Source organism: Trichechus manatus, unplaced genomic scaffold (genome assembly GCF_000243295.1).
Source record: "Trichechus manatus latirostris isolate Lorelei unplaced genomic scaffold, TriManLat1.0 scaffold00033, whole genome shotgun sequence".
NCBI lineage: Eukaryota > Metazoa > Chordata > Mammalia > Sirenia > Trichechidae > Trichechus > Trichechus manatus.
The window spans coordinates 20,106,029-20,122,731 of NW_004443969.1; the positions used below are offsets into that span (position 1 = coordinate 20,106,029).

General features: G+C 37.9%; 1 long non-coding RNA gene across 2 annotated transcripts in view; it reads left to right on the plus strand.

The window, feature by feature from the left end:
* Positions 1-1,904: 1,904 nt before the first annotated feature.
* LOC111820307 (uncharacterized) overlaps positions 1,905-16,703 on the plus strand; it is a 142,021-nt gene continuing 127,222 nt past the window's right edge. For both annotated transcript variants that reach the window (XR_002823862.1, XR_002823861.1), the window contains exon 1: positions 1,905-2,190. This is a non-coding gene — a long non-coding RNA (uncharacterized LOC111820307). The remainder of the gene's footprint in view (positions 2,191-16,703) is intronic.

The window sequence follows — 16,703 nt, forward strand, 5'->3', positions numbered from 1 at the left end:
TAGTCTTGACTATTTTCTTTATAACGTTTTCTGAGGAATAAGGAGCCCTACTTCCTTTAAAAGAGGATATCTAGTGTTATTTGGAAAGAGTAGCTTTCATTGACTCTCCAATTCATTGTTAACCTTTCCTTTTTTTTTTTTTTTTTAAACTATCTGGATCTTAAAGTACAAAGACACAGTGAACAATAGCTTCAGATCAAAAAAATGATGCTGTGATCCTGAAGGTTCCAGTCTCTGTACAATTTTCCCTCATTCATTTTTTTTTTTTCTTACCGTGGTTCAGTTTTCATTCCTGTCACTTACCTCTCAGCTCTCTCTTATTTTTGGATTTATATTTCCTATTGTTAGATTTGTTTCGAGTATCAAATATGTTTCAAACGTGAGAGAGAACAAAACTAAATTAGTGAAAAATAATTCCTTCTCTCCTATTCTAGAATGATTCTGAAGAGGTTCAATTGAACTTTTTTGATCAATCCCGTTTTGCTTTGGGCTACTTGGCTTTCAGAGCCCTGGTGGCACAGTAGTTAACAGCCTGGCTGCTAACCAAAAGGTTAGGAGTTCAAATCTACCAGCTACTCCTTGGAAACCCTATGGGGCAGTTCTACTCTGTCCTATAGGGTCGCTATGAGTTAGAATCAACTTGACAGCAAAGGGTGTGGGTTTTTGTTTTTGTTTCTTTACTTGTCTTTCAGTCTGTGGCTCAGGTCACTGGTACCCAATGCCAATGGCACAAGGGTTGAGGATTTGTTTCTCACTTGGGCCAGTTTGCTGCATGTTTTCCCAGCAGATTGTATGGAGAGTCAGTGCAATCACTGTAGAAATGCTGGTCATGAAGACTGGGGAATGTATGGGTGAATAGATGAAAATCCAGCCCTACTCCTGGAACAACAAAGCCCATTTCCTACTGTCATTTTTGCTTCTGGGCAGAATGTGCCATTTCAAATGCGTGCTTGTTACTCAACCTCCCTGGGTCTCTGCTTCCTCATCTGTAGTATGGAGATAACATTTGCTCCCTTTCTACCCCACCAGAATCTGTGAAGATTAGATAATGGCTGTAAAGTCCTCATACAAAGGTACAAGCATTATCATAAACAAGGAGATTAGTTAGTCAACAAATAAAAAAGAAAATATTTAAAGGACCCCCCAAAGTGGGTATTGCTTAATAGTTTTGAATCAGTATTAGTAGTTTACAGTCTAATCCATCCTGAGTTGGCCTTGGCTGAAAAAAGTTAGGTATGAGTGTTTGATCTTTCTCTATGTATTTATAACGTGAAAAAATTTGTTTGACAATGAACATTTGTATTAATAAAAACAAAGTGGGCTTTGAATCTGAAACAGGTTTTATTTGAAAAAGAAGGTGAAGGCGAAGGTCTCTAGTAACATATGTGCCACGGAGGAATATTTACATATATTTGATCTGCAAGCATGCTTCAGTGGCTTTCACGGTATACCTTGGAGTTTAAGTTGTAGCAAAGAACCTTTGCCATCGCTCAGCAACATAGTGCGCTCTCTCCTGCTCTATTATAGCATACAGCGACAACTTCATTTTTAACGTTTAAAAAAAAGAAAAAAAAACCCTCTTCACTTAATTCAGACAGTGACCTGCAGGCCTCATTCCGACTGAAGGAGCCATTCAGAAGACTTACAGACAAAAGCAGGGCTTTTTCCTAGCAACCAGATCAAAGCCAAATCTCCCAGAATAGCTCCCTCCCAGGTTTCCTTTGGCGCACAGGTTCATAAGGATTCTAAGGCTCGTGGTGTCCAGTTCAGACTTCTCTTTCAAACTGAAATGGAAAGGAAAACTCTTGAGGAATTTTCGCAGACTCTGAAAACTGGCGCGCATTGCATGAGCACTTAATCTTGGGATACCATGGTGGTCATTTGGAGCATCCCTAACTTTGTTATCGCTTGCATCTGCGTGTACATTCTGTCGGACTCCCACAGAATGAGGTCTCTGTTTCCTTTCTGCCACTACCTAATATCAGCTATGCCCAGGAGCCGGCTGATGAAGACTTCCTGTTTGTTTTGAGTCACTGTGAGAGTGATAAATATACTTTAGCTTTCTGCTTAGGGAGGAAAGAAACCAGCTGCCCTGAACTAGAGAGAAAAATGCAGAATTTTCACTGAATGGCCCTGTTATCGTGGAGTTTCAAGGGCAACATAAAAATGAAAACTATAAGCCTGGGCAAAGTAAGTAATTTTCATATACAGTCATGTGTAGCCCTTAAGTTGTTTGTTTTTAATCATTTAGGCGAAAGATGCGTTTTTCACTCTGTAGGAAGAATTTGGCATTGTTTAGAAATTTTTAAAAATGTAAACTTACACTACAGAGTAATGGTTAGCTGTGTAAATAAACAATTACAATTGTGGTTTTTTGATCTGACCACAAGTTTTTAATGCCCTTTTTGCGTGAACATATAATGCTTCTGGGTAAACAATAATGTTTACATTATCAGTGGCATCCACTGTTGTATTGAGTAATTTACATACATGATTATTTGGATATAGCGTAACCCGAGAACAAAAGAATATTATAAAATTATTTTAAAACAAAAACAACAGGAAATCCTTTATAGCTTGAATGGCACTTCTGAAATAAATAAAGCTACAGAATTTCTAAGTTGTCTTTTAATCTTGTTTTTTGACCTTTTATTTTGAACAGGTTTTGGATTTGATGACCAGATCATCTGTTGATTGGAATTATTATCTTTAAAAAAAAATTTTTTTTAAATTGTACTTTAGATGAAGGTTTACAGAAGAAATAGTTTCTCATTAAACAGTTAGTACACATATTGTTTTATGACATTGGTTAACAACCCCACGACATGTCAAAGCTCTCCCTTCTCGACCTTGGATTCCCTTTTACCAGCTTTCCTGTCTGCTCCTGTCTTCTAGTCCTTGTCCCTTGGCTGTTGTGTCCCATAAGTCTCGTTTTGTTTTATGGGGCTGTCTAATCTTTGGCTGAGGGGTGAATCTCAGGAGTGACTTCATTACTGAGCTAAAAGGGTATCCGGGAGCCGTACTTCCGGGGTTTCTCCAGTCTCTGTCAGGCCAGTAAGTCTGGTCTTTTTTTGTGAGTTAGAATTTTGTTCTATATGTTTCTCTGGCTCTGTCCAGATCCCTGTTGTGGGATGCCTATCAGAGCAGTCAGTGGTGGTAGCCTCGCACCATCTAGCTGTACTGGACTCCATCTGGTAGAGGCCGTGGTAGTTGTGGTCCATTAGTGCTTTGGACTAATCTTTCCCTTGGATCTTGTTTTCTTCATTCTCCCTTGCTCCCGAAGAGATGAGACCAGTGGAGTATCTTAGATGGCTGCTCACAGGCTTTTAAGACCCCAGACGCTACTCACCAAGGTAGAATGTAGAGCATTTTCTTTATAAACTATGTTATGCCAGTTGAGCTAGATGTTCCCTGAGACCGCGGTCCTCACAACCCTCCACCCACCAATTTGGTCCCTCAGGGAGTTTGGATGTGTCTATGGAGGTTCCATGACCTTGCCTTGTAGAAGTTGTTCTGGCTTCCCTGGTAATATGTACTGTCTCACCCTTCACCAAAGATACCACTTATCTATTGTCTGTTTAGTATTGGAATTATTATCTTGATTCTTACCCTGAAGACAGTGAATTTAGGAAGCATTGATAATCTGGATGTTATCATCATAGCATTCTGATTTCTGTTGGTGTAGATTTAACTTTCAGAGGTTGTGAGTTAGAAAAGATGTCTACAACTTGCATGTGCTTGGAATGGGAATGGATTGGTTATTTTCCCCCGGTGGTTATTGTCTCTTAAAACAATTTCTAAGAGTAGAAGAGGAAGAATTTACTAATAATCTACAGTAAGTGTTTTTGTCAAGGATAAAATAATTGTTTAGTAAGAAAATTCAGAATAAATTTAACATTAATACTTCTGTTAAATTAGTGATGCAGATATGGAGGCAGGATGGTATACATTAGCCTTATGACAATGTAACTGGTTTTACTTATCAATTGAGACTTGAAAGTGCACATGAATACAATCAACCAACCAGTTGCCGTAGAGTCAACTCCAACTCATGGTGGCCTCATGTGTATCAGAGTAGAACTGTGCTCTATAGGGTTTTTAATGGTTGATATTCGGAAGTACATCACCAGGCCTCTCTTCTGAGGTGCTTCTGGGTGGACTCAAGCTTCCAGCCTTTCAGTTAGTAACCGAGTGCCTTAATGCCACATGAACAGTCATATATAAAGAAGGTTCCCTATGTTGGAGTCAATGGCTGGGACATCAGCACAGTAGCCTCCTTGATAATTGAATGACAGCGCTAAAGGCTCGATGGAGACAGAGTCCTTATCATACAAAAGCTCATATAAAAAAAAAAAGAATGTGATAGTGACAACTCATAAAGGAGGACATGCATTTAGAAATACTCAGTGGATTAGATAAAGCAAAGTCAAATTTGCCAAATAATTGTTTTCACTTTGTAAATATGTTGTGGTGGCTCTATTTTTCACATGCTTTACTCACAGAAGTAGGAAGAGAAGAGAAAAATTTTAAAACGTGATTGAGGATGAAAGTTTTAAAGGACTGAATAATAATATTTTCTGTCATAGTGGAAATTTAGAAGAACTAGACCCAGAGAATGGATGATATAAGTAGGAGAGAAAAACAAAAAAATTGGTGAAGCCAGAATTTTTGGTGGGTAGGAAAGAAAGTTATAAAACAAGTTTATGAGTTAAAAGCATGACAAAAAAAGTATGCCGTGGGACAATTTTAGTGACTGTTTCTGCCTCTGTACTTTTAAGAAAAAGGTTAAAATTTAGTAGAAAATACATGAGATAAGGGTTTAGGTGAGTTTTTTTTTTTAAGTAAAATCTGTTATTTAAAATAAATTAGAACTCTACTAGGGCGGGACCTATCACTTACCAAATATAAAAAAAGGTGTGAAAAGCCACCCTTTACCTTTTCACTGCTATTGAATGTCAAATATCTAGTGCTTAAATGAGACTCTTATGGTCAAACTGATGTTCCACAAGTCAAATCACCATTCTCCTCAGCAATAGTAATTGCTTAGATTGGACAAAACTAGCTTTGGTTGTGACGGTATATTTGCGATGCAGCCTCCAGGAATGGAAAAGTTATAGCCATTCCACCCACTTATAACCAACATCCATTTCTTCATGACTGAATAAGAACACAACCATCACATCTTATATTTGTATATTACACTACAATTTACAAAATGCTTTCACTTGCATCACCTTGAGAGATCCCTGGTTGTATTTGGTTCTGGTTGTGACTAGGAACAGTAACAGGTGGTCACTTGTCCCATGCCCCTGGGGATGACTCCAGCCATGTAGTTCATTTTTAGGGGGCAGGTATAGTTCTCACGCTGCACTTTGCCTAACAAAATTTCAGGGGCATCTTATGAAACAGATGCTGGCAAATTTGTGTTTTCATGTATAGTAATAACTCGTGGTAACGTGAAATCAAAGTGCGTTCTATAACAATTAACCCTGTGTCTCCCTGAAGTTATCAAGGCACTACATTCCTGATCCCAGGTGTTTTAGACTATTCTACTGAAGAAGGTGAGAAATAGGCATGGGAAATAAGGACTATGGTATATTTAGAACCATTTATTCTGAGTAGATGGTTTTAAAGAAGAATTCATTTATTACAAAAATGGGGGTGAGGGGCGGGGAGAGTTTTTCACACCTATTTTCACACTTTTGAGGTGATAAGTCCAGCCCTCACAAAATAAAATGGCAGGTTTCACACTAAACCCACCCAGCATATCCCTGAAATCTCCTAACTCATTTATTCTTCGAGAATGAAGAGGCAACAAGATGTCTTGCCAGTGGCAGAGTGCCGAGGTCTCCATCATTTTTGCTTTGCTCCCTTTCTTGCAGAGGTACATGCCATCTTCTGCAAGTGATATACAAGTCTCCAGGGTACTATTATTAGGTCTCCAATGATTTTGGTTCTAGATCAACATGCTTCTTCTTTGTCCTAATTTTCCATCTTAATATTTAGTGAGTTAAGCAACCAAATTCATGAATTTTACCTAGTGGACTCATGTAGTTTCTACCGGTCTTCAGTTCTCTTGACCACCGTATGTATACTACCTTGGTCACTCATTGACTTGGATATAATTTATCTCTCATCATCTCTCACCTCTCAAAATGGCCTATCTGATCATACCTAGAGTCTAACAGAACTCTCGATTTACCTCCTCCCACTTTAAACATGTTCTTCACCATTTTTCCTCCAACTCAGTAGATGCCAACCTCATTCACACAGGGGTTGAAAAGAAAATCCTAGGATTCCTCCTTGATTCCTTGTCACCTTCACCACCCTATATTCAATCCATCAGTAAGTCTTGTTTCTTGCCATTCTGGATCTATCCAATTCTCTTTCAAGAGTTACCATCATCTTTTGCATCGACATGGTAAGAGCCTCGAACTCATTTTCTTGTTGTATATTCTCTCATATCACCCTGTGTTATTTTCTACATATCACTTTCTGAAATCTTGTTGATTTATTTGCCTCCTTAGTGATTTGTCTGGCTCTGTTACCTGTTAGGAGAATGTAAGTGGAGACGCTGGCTATAGAGTTCAGCACTCTATATAGCACTTATAACCACGCCTGGAACATCATAGGCACTCAAAGAATATTGGTCAAGCAAATGAGTTTCCTCCTACACAGACTGGAAATATGGGGCACAAGGAAGTTAACTGACTTTCTTAGTTAGTAGTAAATCTAAGACTAGAAAAGCTCTTGTCATTGTACCAAATTGTGCTTACTATTGTTATTACTGGTTAAGACTGTGTTATATAGACTTAAGGAATGCAGTTTTCATATCTCCTGGCTTGCACTGTGAGGCTGTCTAGAAAGTGAGAGCACCTAATTGTAAGATCAGTAACTAAGTGGCTGGCTAAAGTCCAAGACAAACCTGCTACACCAAATTCTACTCTTCAGCAAATTTTAGCATACCATCCAGTGCAAGTAAATAGCCTATATAGACACCTACAAACTTTAATTTTCTCGGTGATCTATCCAATCCCATTTTAGTTGTAAAGGCTCTTCCAAATATAAAATCATCTAATTTTTTAAAAAAATTTATTGTGCGTTAGGTGAAAGTTTACAGTTTAAGTTAGTTTCTCATTCAAAAATTTATACACATATTCCTTGGTGACAGTGGTTGCAGTTCCCTCAATGTGCCAGCATGCTCCCTCCTCCTTTCCAACCTGGGTTCCCTGTGTCCATTCATCCAGTTCATCTTCCTTCCTGCCTTCTCGTCTTGCATTTGGACAGGAGGTGCCCATCCGGTCTTGCATGTTTGATTGAATTAAGAAGCACGTTCTTCACGTGTGTTATTTTTTGTTTTATAGGCCTGTCTAATTTTTGTCTGAAAAGTGGGCTTCAGAAATGGTAAAACCGTTTAATTTTTAATGCACCTCTTCCTTTTGTTTCTGAGTAGGAAGTATTTTCCACCTTCCAAGGCATATGTCTCTTCCTAGACTTGTGTTTTGAATCCAAATTTTCCAGCCTTTTCTGATCTTGTTTACTCAAACAATTATAGCTTCTTTCTCATATCCCTAACTTTTATTTCTTTATTGGCTTCATTTGCATGCCGTAGCGCACAGGCTTGAGAATCTGTAGACCGCTTCCTGAACCCAGGCTCTCCCACTAGATAGCTGTTAGACAGTGCACAGCTTGTTCAATATCTCTGAAACTTGATTTCCTCCCTTACTAAATGGGGATAAGGAGGGGCAATTGTATAGACTAAATAAGAAAGCATATGTAAGAACTCCCTGGCACAGTTACTATCGGTATTATTATAAAAATAATCACATTTCCTTTATCTGAGATAATGCATTAACAGAAATGAAAACAACCCCCAAATTCTCTCACCTCTACTACCCCTAAATAGCCCTTCGTTGTCCATCATTTTACCTTCACGGTACAAATTCTTGAAAAAATATACTCTATATTTATTCACTTCCCTTTCTCATAATACTGTTGTGTCTGAACCAAGTGAGAAAAGTTGCTGTCCATTGTCAAATGTTACACTCTTGATTTCTGTATGCAAATCACAGTTATTATTAGGGATTTTCTATTTCTCGTGTGTCTGTGTTCTTACTTTGTATCATGAGTCCCAGTCCGTCAGGAGAGTGAACTAATGTTCACTAAGCTAGCTTTGTGGATCCAAAAGAACTGGTATTTTCTCCTTCAGGAGAAAATATCCCATGGTCCTCCAAACACAATTGGGAGAACCATGGTGGCCATGTGAGGCATTGAATACCTAACCGGGAGGTGGGCCAGTGGACAAAGTTCTATTCAAGATCAGCGTAGTTAAGAATGAAGAGGGCTGTGCCATTATTTGAGGGAGGCCCAAATAGAATCTAGAAAAAACTGATTTGCTAATACAGAAAATATATTTCATGAGGAGATACTCCTCTGTGTGATGTGCCATATTTTAGAGCTATGAGCGCTGCTGAAAGGTCATCTAAAGGAGGAACTTCTTAGCAAGTTAGTGGACAATTGTGAGCCAGCCATGATAACAAAGCTACCCTTAGGGAAAGTGAGAAGTGAGCAGCCCTCTCAGCACTGCCAGAGAACATTGTCATAGATTGGGTGCATCCGCCTATGGAAAGAGATCTCATCCAGGGACCACGAGAAACAGTGGGAGACTGTCTTAGTGGGGCTGTAAATTATAATAACTTACCAAGTTTGTTGACTTCTTTTCCTTTTAATTAAATAAATGCCTTTTTGCTACGGAGTAACCAGAGTTCTTGAAAGTGTAGTTTTTAGGTATCTGCCATGGGCCTCAAAACCAAAGACGTGACAGTTCCTAGACATTCCCCTGGATTCTCAGTGTCATAAACTTCTCTGGAAAAAGGGAGGCTACTTAAAAAAGAACTCAAACAGTATCCTAGACTGCACTCTGTTCTACCATTCTACCCCCGGATGCTTAATACCTGACCTGGTAAAGCACAAACCACCACGTTTGTTCAACCCATACTCACTGAATTAAATACTTATCACTTTTTTTTTCTTAACAACTAAAACTGTTTATTGAGAAAAGAATTTCAAATGTTTTGCTTTGGTTGAAATGCTACAAAAGGGCAATTATTGAAGATAAAATGGGGTCAATCTTAATCGGACTAGATTATTTCCAGGGTTTACATGAGGTGCTGTCCAAGGCCATAGACATTTTGAGACTTCTGAGGTGCCACTTGGTACGCGGTCCCTTAAGGATTTCCCTTGCAACAAGGATGAGTTTGCTTTTTGAATAGAGACCCTATCTCCTTTTATTATTTTGTGTTATATTTATCATCATCTTATCTTCACTATGTGCCAAACAGTTTTCCATGGAATGATTTATTCTAATAATTAAAAAAAAGCAATATTCTTTTGGTGGATGACTGTTTTGTCTGAGTTATAAAATATAATTTGCCTTTTTCTTTGTATCATTGTTCAAAAAAAGATTCATCTTTAATTAGTTTGAGGTGTACTGTGGCTTACCTTTGTCTCCAAGTAAAGGATTTTTCTTTTTCAAAAACAGATGAATTCTGAGTTGATAGGGTAAAACATTTGCAGCAAGATTAAAAATACTGAGATTTTCCACTAGGAAGTTGCTTCTAAGTTGCTGTAATCTAGCATTTCAGGTATTGAACATCTATTAAAGAAATACTTGTTTGCATTATGTTACATGTAAATTTTGGTGACTCACTTTCTCTATCCCTTTCTCTATATTTATTTTTAATCCTGTTCTAAAGCAGTAACTAGGATCAAAAATATTAAAGCCTCTTTTTTGATTTGATTGGTCTAATATTCTTCAGCGAGCTGAGTATCACTCACAACCTGTTCCCCTTTTATTAGTAATTAAACTGAGACACTTTAAGATTATGTAAGCTCATAATAGTTAAATATTGAGGCTGTAGTCCACTGAACACACTGCTATGTTTAAACTGATAGTGTTCGATGTTGTCCTCAGATAATTTTAGTATTTGACTTTTTGGGATGGCCAGAGAAAAGGAGAGTAATTAACAACAACCATTGCTTTTTTGTTATTTTCATTTTTTGTTGGAAAACGGTTTTCATTCTGAATGGAAGAGACCAGAAGATACTGCGTCAATAACATTTTTTGTTCTTGCTGCATTGAGAAATATTTCTGTGGCATGCTGGTTGCCATTTCTTCTTTATTTAAAAAGAAAGACTTATTTCGTTTTTATCTTAATCAAAGTAATTCATGTCCGTTATAGCAAATTTAGGAAATGCAGATAAATAAAATGAAGAAAATAAGAAACCATCCACCATTCCACCACTCAAAAACAACCCTTTCAATATTTGGTACACATTCCTCCACCTTTTTATTTATATATGTTAATGCGCACATTTTTAAATGAAATGCAAATCCTACTGTAATATTTTTGACCTCTTCCGTAAGAATATATATGGAATACATTTCAGTAATATTCTTTCTCAACACCCTTTATCTTGGCGACACCATTATTTATTCAATCATTTCTCTATTGTTGAGCATTTAGGTTGTTCCCGAACTTGTCACGATTGTAAATACGGTAGCATAAACATTGCATTTAGCCAAATATTTATCTACACTCTTGGTTATTGTCTTAGGAAATAGTTCTAGAAGTGGAATTGCTAAGTCAAAAATATGCATGGGTTTTAGGCTTTTTAGTTCACATTACTACCTTTTTCTTCAGAAAGATTACACTAATTCACATGCTAATTTGGTTGTGGCTTATTAGTTTGGCATTTTCAAACCTCACAGCCATTTTTCTTGTGGCAACCAAATGGACTAACTGTGTGGTAATCCAAATTGGTAATGAGAGGGTCAAAAATAATTGGCCAGATTCTACAATGCCATGATTATTTCAGCTATATTAATTTGGCATAATTCTCTTTCATGCCTGCTTTTAGCTGGTTGTATCTGGAACCATCATAAGTTTTACTATTCTTCTGCAAGAAGCCTCAAATAACTTGAAGAAGGGAGCTTGTCAGCTCTTCGCCTTCAACTGCAGTCTAATATGGTATATTAGCACTCGATCCAAATTCAGGCAAATGTCATCCATTAATCACGGGCAAATGTAAGAAGCAAAAATTGTGATGATATTAACAAGAGACAGATTCAAGGATAATTCTGAAGCACAACATGTAACTTATTCACCTAGGAGGCTATCATACAAATCAATGTGATCACCACTAAAACTGGCTAAAGTTTCCAGAGCTCAACGGAGTTGACTGCTCAGATGACATCTTAGGAAGAAGGTCCAGGCACAAACAAATTCATCTTTTAACCTTCCTGTCTTTTCTGAACTGTTTTCTCAGCAAATTTTACTATGTGGAGTGTGGTAAAGATTATACCTCATTTACATTTTTGTATTCCAAATTGTGAAGAAACAAACATTGACACATCATGATATTTTCGTTAGTGTCTATTAATCTGTCTATAAGACAAAGTCTATTTGCGAGCCATGGACCAGCAGGGAAAAACAATTAAGATATCAACATCTCAATTAAATCTTCGTCCACTTCCACCCCTAAAAAAGTTTCCAGCCTCAAAAAGGAACTTAGTTCTCAGCAGTCTTAGCCTGAAATGCTTCTTCAGCTTTTCTTAGACTCTGGGCATCTCAAAATGCATGTGAAGACAAAATTGACTCATAACATTAATTTTTTGTGATTGTAGTTACATTTTAAGAATTAAGCCCTTTTGCTTCCTCATGAAAAAGGACATTCTTTGAAGATAAGTCCATTTTCCACTTTATGTTTGTAATTCCTAAGGTGCCTAATCTTTAATAAGTATTTGTGTGGAATGAACGACAATGTCCTATGTACCCACAAGATCAAGATAGTGTTATTACTGGCACAAGTTGTAGTTGAGAGAACCTCAAGATATGCGAGGGTCAACATGCCAAGCTTTTCCTTCTTGCTGTACCAGCTACTAGCTGTGTTACCTTCAGCAAATTACTAAATTTCTCTAAACTGTAGTTTTCCTGCTATAAACTGATGATACGAGTATGTTTTCTACTTAGAGAGCAGGTTGTTTGGGAGATCAAGGGAAATGAAATAATAGAATATTTTGTAATCTGATCAGCATACTGTAAATGAAAATTATTATTTTGAAGACATGTTTTCTTTATTGAAATTCTTATTTCCCAGTGCTGGAGTTGGAAAGATAGCCTAGGTGAAGTCAACCTCCTCTGTATGTAGTGTTTCACTATTCCGTATTTTTACGCAAATAACACATGCCTTTTAAGTTTGTTTGCCAACCCTTTCCTGCCCACGAGATGTACTTTTGTAATCAAGCTATGCTAATTTTTTTTTACAGCAACATATAAAAAATTAGCTTAGCAGTGCTTATGAAAATACCTTGCAGGAGGAAGGAGTGGCTGGCAAACAAATGCGGAAGGTGCGTGTTATTTGTGGAAAAATATAGCAGATTAAAAATATAGCATATTAAAATATAGCATATATCTAGAGATTTTTACTAGAAATGATAAATCTATGTGTGCATATATTTTCACTGTATTTAATTATTTTTATTTTTTGTTCTTTTTTTAATTGAAGGATAACATACATACATAAAAGTGCTGAAATCGTAAGTGAAGAAGTATATTTAGCCAGCACCCTCATCAAGAGATCAGCACCCCAGAAGGCCCTCTCTAACCCTGTCCAATCACTACCTAACTCTCCTCATCGGTAGGGGGACCAGGATCTTGGCCTCTCATGCTATCTGTTAGTTTCCCATGATGTAATGCCCAAATAGAATGGAGTCAGGTCACCTACAAAGCTGTGTGGCATGGAGAATGGTTCAATGTCTCTAAGCTTCGGTCCTGTTTGTCTTTAAAAATAAGGAAATTGAACTTGTAAGGTTTTTTTTACATCTTAATGTTTAATGCTTCTTCTATAGAGGACACAGTATATATCCAGGTTAGTTCCATTTTTTGTAGTACAACATCTGTGGTTTGTTAGCTCAAATGAAGCTTCACAGACGCTATGTTCTAAACGAGAGGTGGCCAGTTAACTTCATCCTCTATCATGGCTACAGCCAAGACCCTAACCCCACAGGTTGTGTTATAAACATAGGCCCTTGGACACAGGCAGAATAGGTGAGAGAGGACTGAAGAACTGAAGGAACTGAGGGATCGTCACCACTCCCATGACACTAGAAGAATAACCTTAGAGCACTCTCCTCTGCTTGGTGCATTGGATAACATCACACTACACGAATAATGGAAAATTCTCTTCAATTCGATGGTTTTAGATGCACCATTCAGTTGTGGGATGAATATGAACTTCTACCATTTAGCAATTAAAATATTGTTTGGGTAATGATACAGACTACTTAAATAATAGGATTAAAATCTCTTTTCTGCCTTAGTGATATAACATTTAGAAGGAACCTATCGTCCTATGACTTCTGTCCTCCAAAGCCGAGTGAGATGAGGAAGAACAAATTCGGATAACTTCCTCCAAATGTCAAAACAGCAAGCATTACCACCTTCTTCCCCAGCGTGTGACACGTGCTCATCCACTGGCTAAGTTATCTGTAGTCTCAAGGGTCCTTGTATCATGAAGGATTTGTTTAAGTGTTTTAATTTTGTAATCTTTTTTGAATAAATTCTGCAAAGGGAAGGATTCATTTTTAAAGCGACCAAAGAGATAAGCAGACAAGAATTTATGCCCCTGATGCAAAGCACACAAATACCACAGACTCAAGGAGCATCTAACCCTGATACTTCCTATTCCGGGCCTGATCCAGAAGACGCATCTTCATCTGTGACCCAAAGTAATCTCTTCTCCAAGATGCTCATACAGCGAGGTGAGAAGGCCAGGTGAGAACTCAAATCTCTTTTCCTTGAGAAACACTCCCTAGAACCACAAGGTCCAAAGATTGTGGAGCAAACCACTTCATTGCTCCGAATCATGGTGCCTAAAAGTGCATTTTCAGCTCATGCCCACAGTTACCTGGGATAGAGACACGGTGAACCACAGGTTCACAACACATTATGTGCCACCTGGTGATCCACCTTTAGGAGAGACAGGAGACACATTTCCTTGTCTGGAATGTGACTTTTGGCTCCCCCTGAAGGGAAAACTAGTATTCAATGGGGGATGGGCAATTTTCTCCTCTGGCTGCCTTGTTGGATGCGGAGAATGCTTTTTGCTTACCTTTGAGAAAATCGCTTAAATAGAACTCACTACCCTCCCAACCAACATTTTCCCCGGTTCCTCCAATGCCAGACAAGAAACCGAACGCCCAAATCTAAACACCAGACAAGTAGCTTGAAAAATGAAAATAAATTTTCAAATCTAAAAGCCGTGTGCTTCTGTGATTGAAAATCTTTTTCTTAGCGAGTGGGAGTTGCTTTCATCATGGCTGGTCATATGTTTTTGTTTTTCATTTTCTGGTGGAGAAGTTTTCTAGGGTATTTTTCAAACTTTCCAGCTTAGCAAAGCGTTGGCTAAAATTGAAAAGAGAACTAGGCGTTGGGTCGGAGGCAGCGTTAGGTTTGTTCTTGGGGGGTGGGGGTGGGGGCAGGTTGCTGACACAGCGAAAATAAGACAAAACACTTGAAACTTCTGGCTTTGTACTTCTCAAATGCCTCTTTTAGAAATCGCTTAAGTCATTATTAACGTCCACCACCCACCTTCCCTTTCTGGTCCTGACATTGGGTAATAATAGATAATGTTGACATATGTTCCCTGCTGGTCAGAAATACTATACTTCTGTGAAAGGTAACATTTTCAAGCTATGACAAAATGTATTTTACTTGGATAGAACCTTCGTTATTGGACTAATCTCAGAATGTGGGCTGTGGGGTAAAAGTTTTAACATTTTAGTTGTGCGAGAAAGTTTGTTGGGAGAGTAAAAGCATCAGTATGGGGTGTGTTTGGATTTCACCATTTCTAGAGATATTGGCTTGATGTCAAACTCTTATGTCCTTAGGAATGTAAAGGAAACATTCCCAGTATGTATGAAGAACAGCTGTCCATGCACACAGCAACTTTTAAAACCGATTATACCCAACTTTACTGCAGTGTGAATTATGGAATCAAAAAATACATATTTTTTCACTGTGTACCAAAGAATTCTGTTTTACAGGCCAGTTTTGAAGCTTTTAACGGCATGAGACATATGCTGCAGTTCTGTTGTTTGTTCTCCATGTGATGTACTCTAAAATATGTTAAAAAAAAAAAAGAGGGAAAGAGAGAGAGAAAAGCATGCAAATTCTTCTGATCAAATGTGATCCTCAAAACTACTTTTGAAACTAATTTAGAGGATGAGTTAGGAAATGCCCCAGCTGGCTTCCATGCTACTGAAGTCTGAACAGCCCTTTGCAAAACTGGAAAAATTGATTTTGTTTTGAAGGCTCACACAGACTTAAGTGTTGTGGAAGTTGGACAGAGTTTTTATTGAATCTGGTCCTTTGTGTTTTATGACAGTCTGAATGGGTGTCAAGATTCCACGAATAAATCTCCTGCCGTTTCTGAAATTTCTGATATAAACATGTGCTCTGTCAATTTGTTCTCTGCACAAGTGTCTTTCAGAATGTTAACAAACATGGCGCACTGGTGGGTGGGCGGGCCAATGAGAGAGCTCTCTGCCTTGCTTGCTAGAACTTTCCGGTATAATTTTTCTTTTATTTCTCAATTCTGTGGCCACTGAAAACTGGGGCTACCTGGACGTAGGAGGGGTGGGGTGGGGTGGAGAATGAGGATTTCACAAACCAGAAGAGTCAACTCTAGGCTAGTTGGGGAAGTATTGTTAATGATCTTCAATTGAAACTCTGGTCAAGAGGACTGTGGGTTGACCATCAGGAAATGTATCTTCTTTAGTGCCTCGGGGAGGAACATAGGTAGCAAAGGCAAGAATATATTTTTAAAATATAGTCTTCCTATATTCAGCATCAGTTTGTAATTTTTAGATGTACTGTAAACTCAAATATCAAGTTGATAATACCCGAAGTTTCCAACTAGATACTGTAATTTAAAATAAGCAAGTTAAAACAAAAAGTCTCCATTTTTCTGACAAAAATTAGGTTATGCACAATATAAACACTTTTGAAGGAGAATCACAATTAAGTTTCAGGAAATGTTATGTTCCACAATTAATGGTAGTGAAAAATGACATATTGTGTAATTTGAAGCTTTACAATTTATAAGTATCATTATAACTATTATGCTGAACTAACATCTGAATTAACATGAGGTTCTCACTCTGAAGCACAAGTCTAAATCTTAGTGGCCTAAATCTTATTCTTCAGATATTTAATGCCCAGACCAGAACTCTGATAACTGTGATGGCTCCTTTTTCTTGCATCAACATGAATTTATTGTTATGTGGTTAAACTGCCAGACAGCATCCAGCTTTACTAAATTTTTACATAATTGCCCTTCTAGGGTGGTTATCTGGTATATGGAGCAATTCACTAGACAAATATTCCCTTCCACACTGCCCTTCATGGAGACTTGGTAAAAGATCCGAGTAGTCATTTTGGTTGAATTTGCATCGCGATGCAGTCAATGAGTTAATAGGGGTTTCATGGGAGAATTCAGTACACTCTATTATTGGCATTATAAATTGGGCCAGTTACTTGGTGTGCTATTCTTCGTGGGCCAAATTCTGCCCTCTGTTTCTTACTTGAGATTCTTACTGAAGTAGTAATTACCAAGTGGAAGAATACTAAAAATGTTCGGCC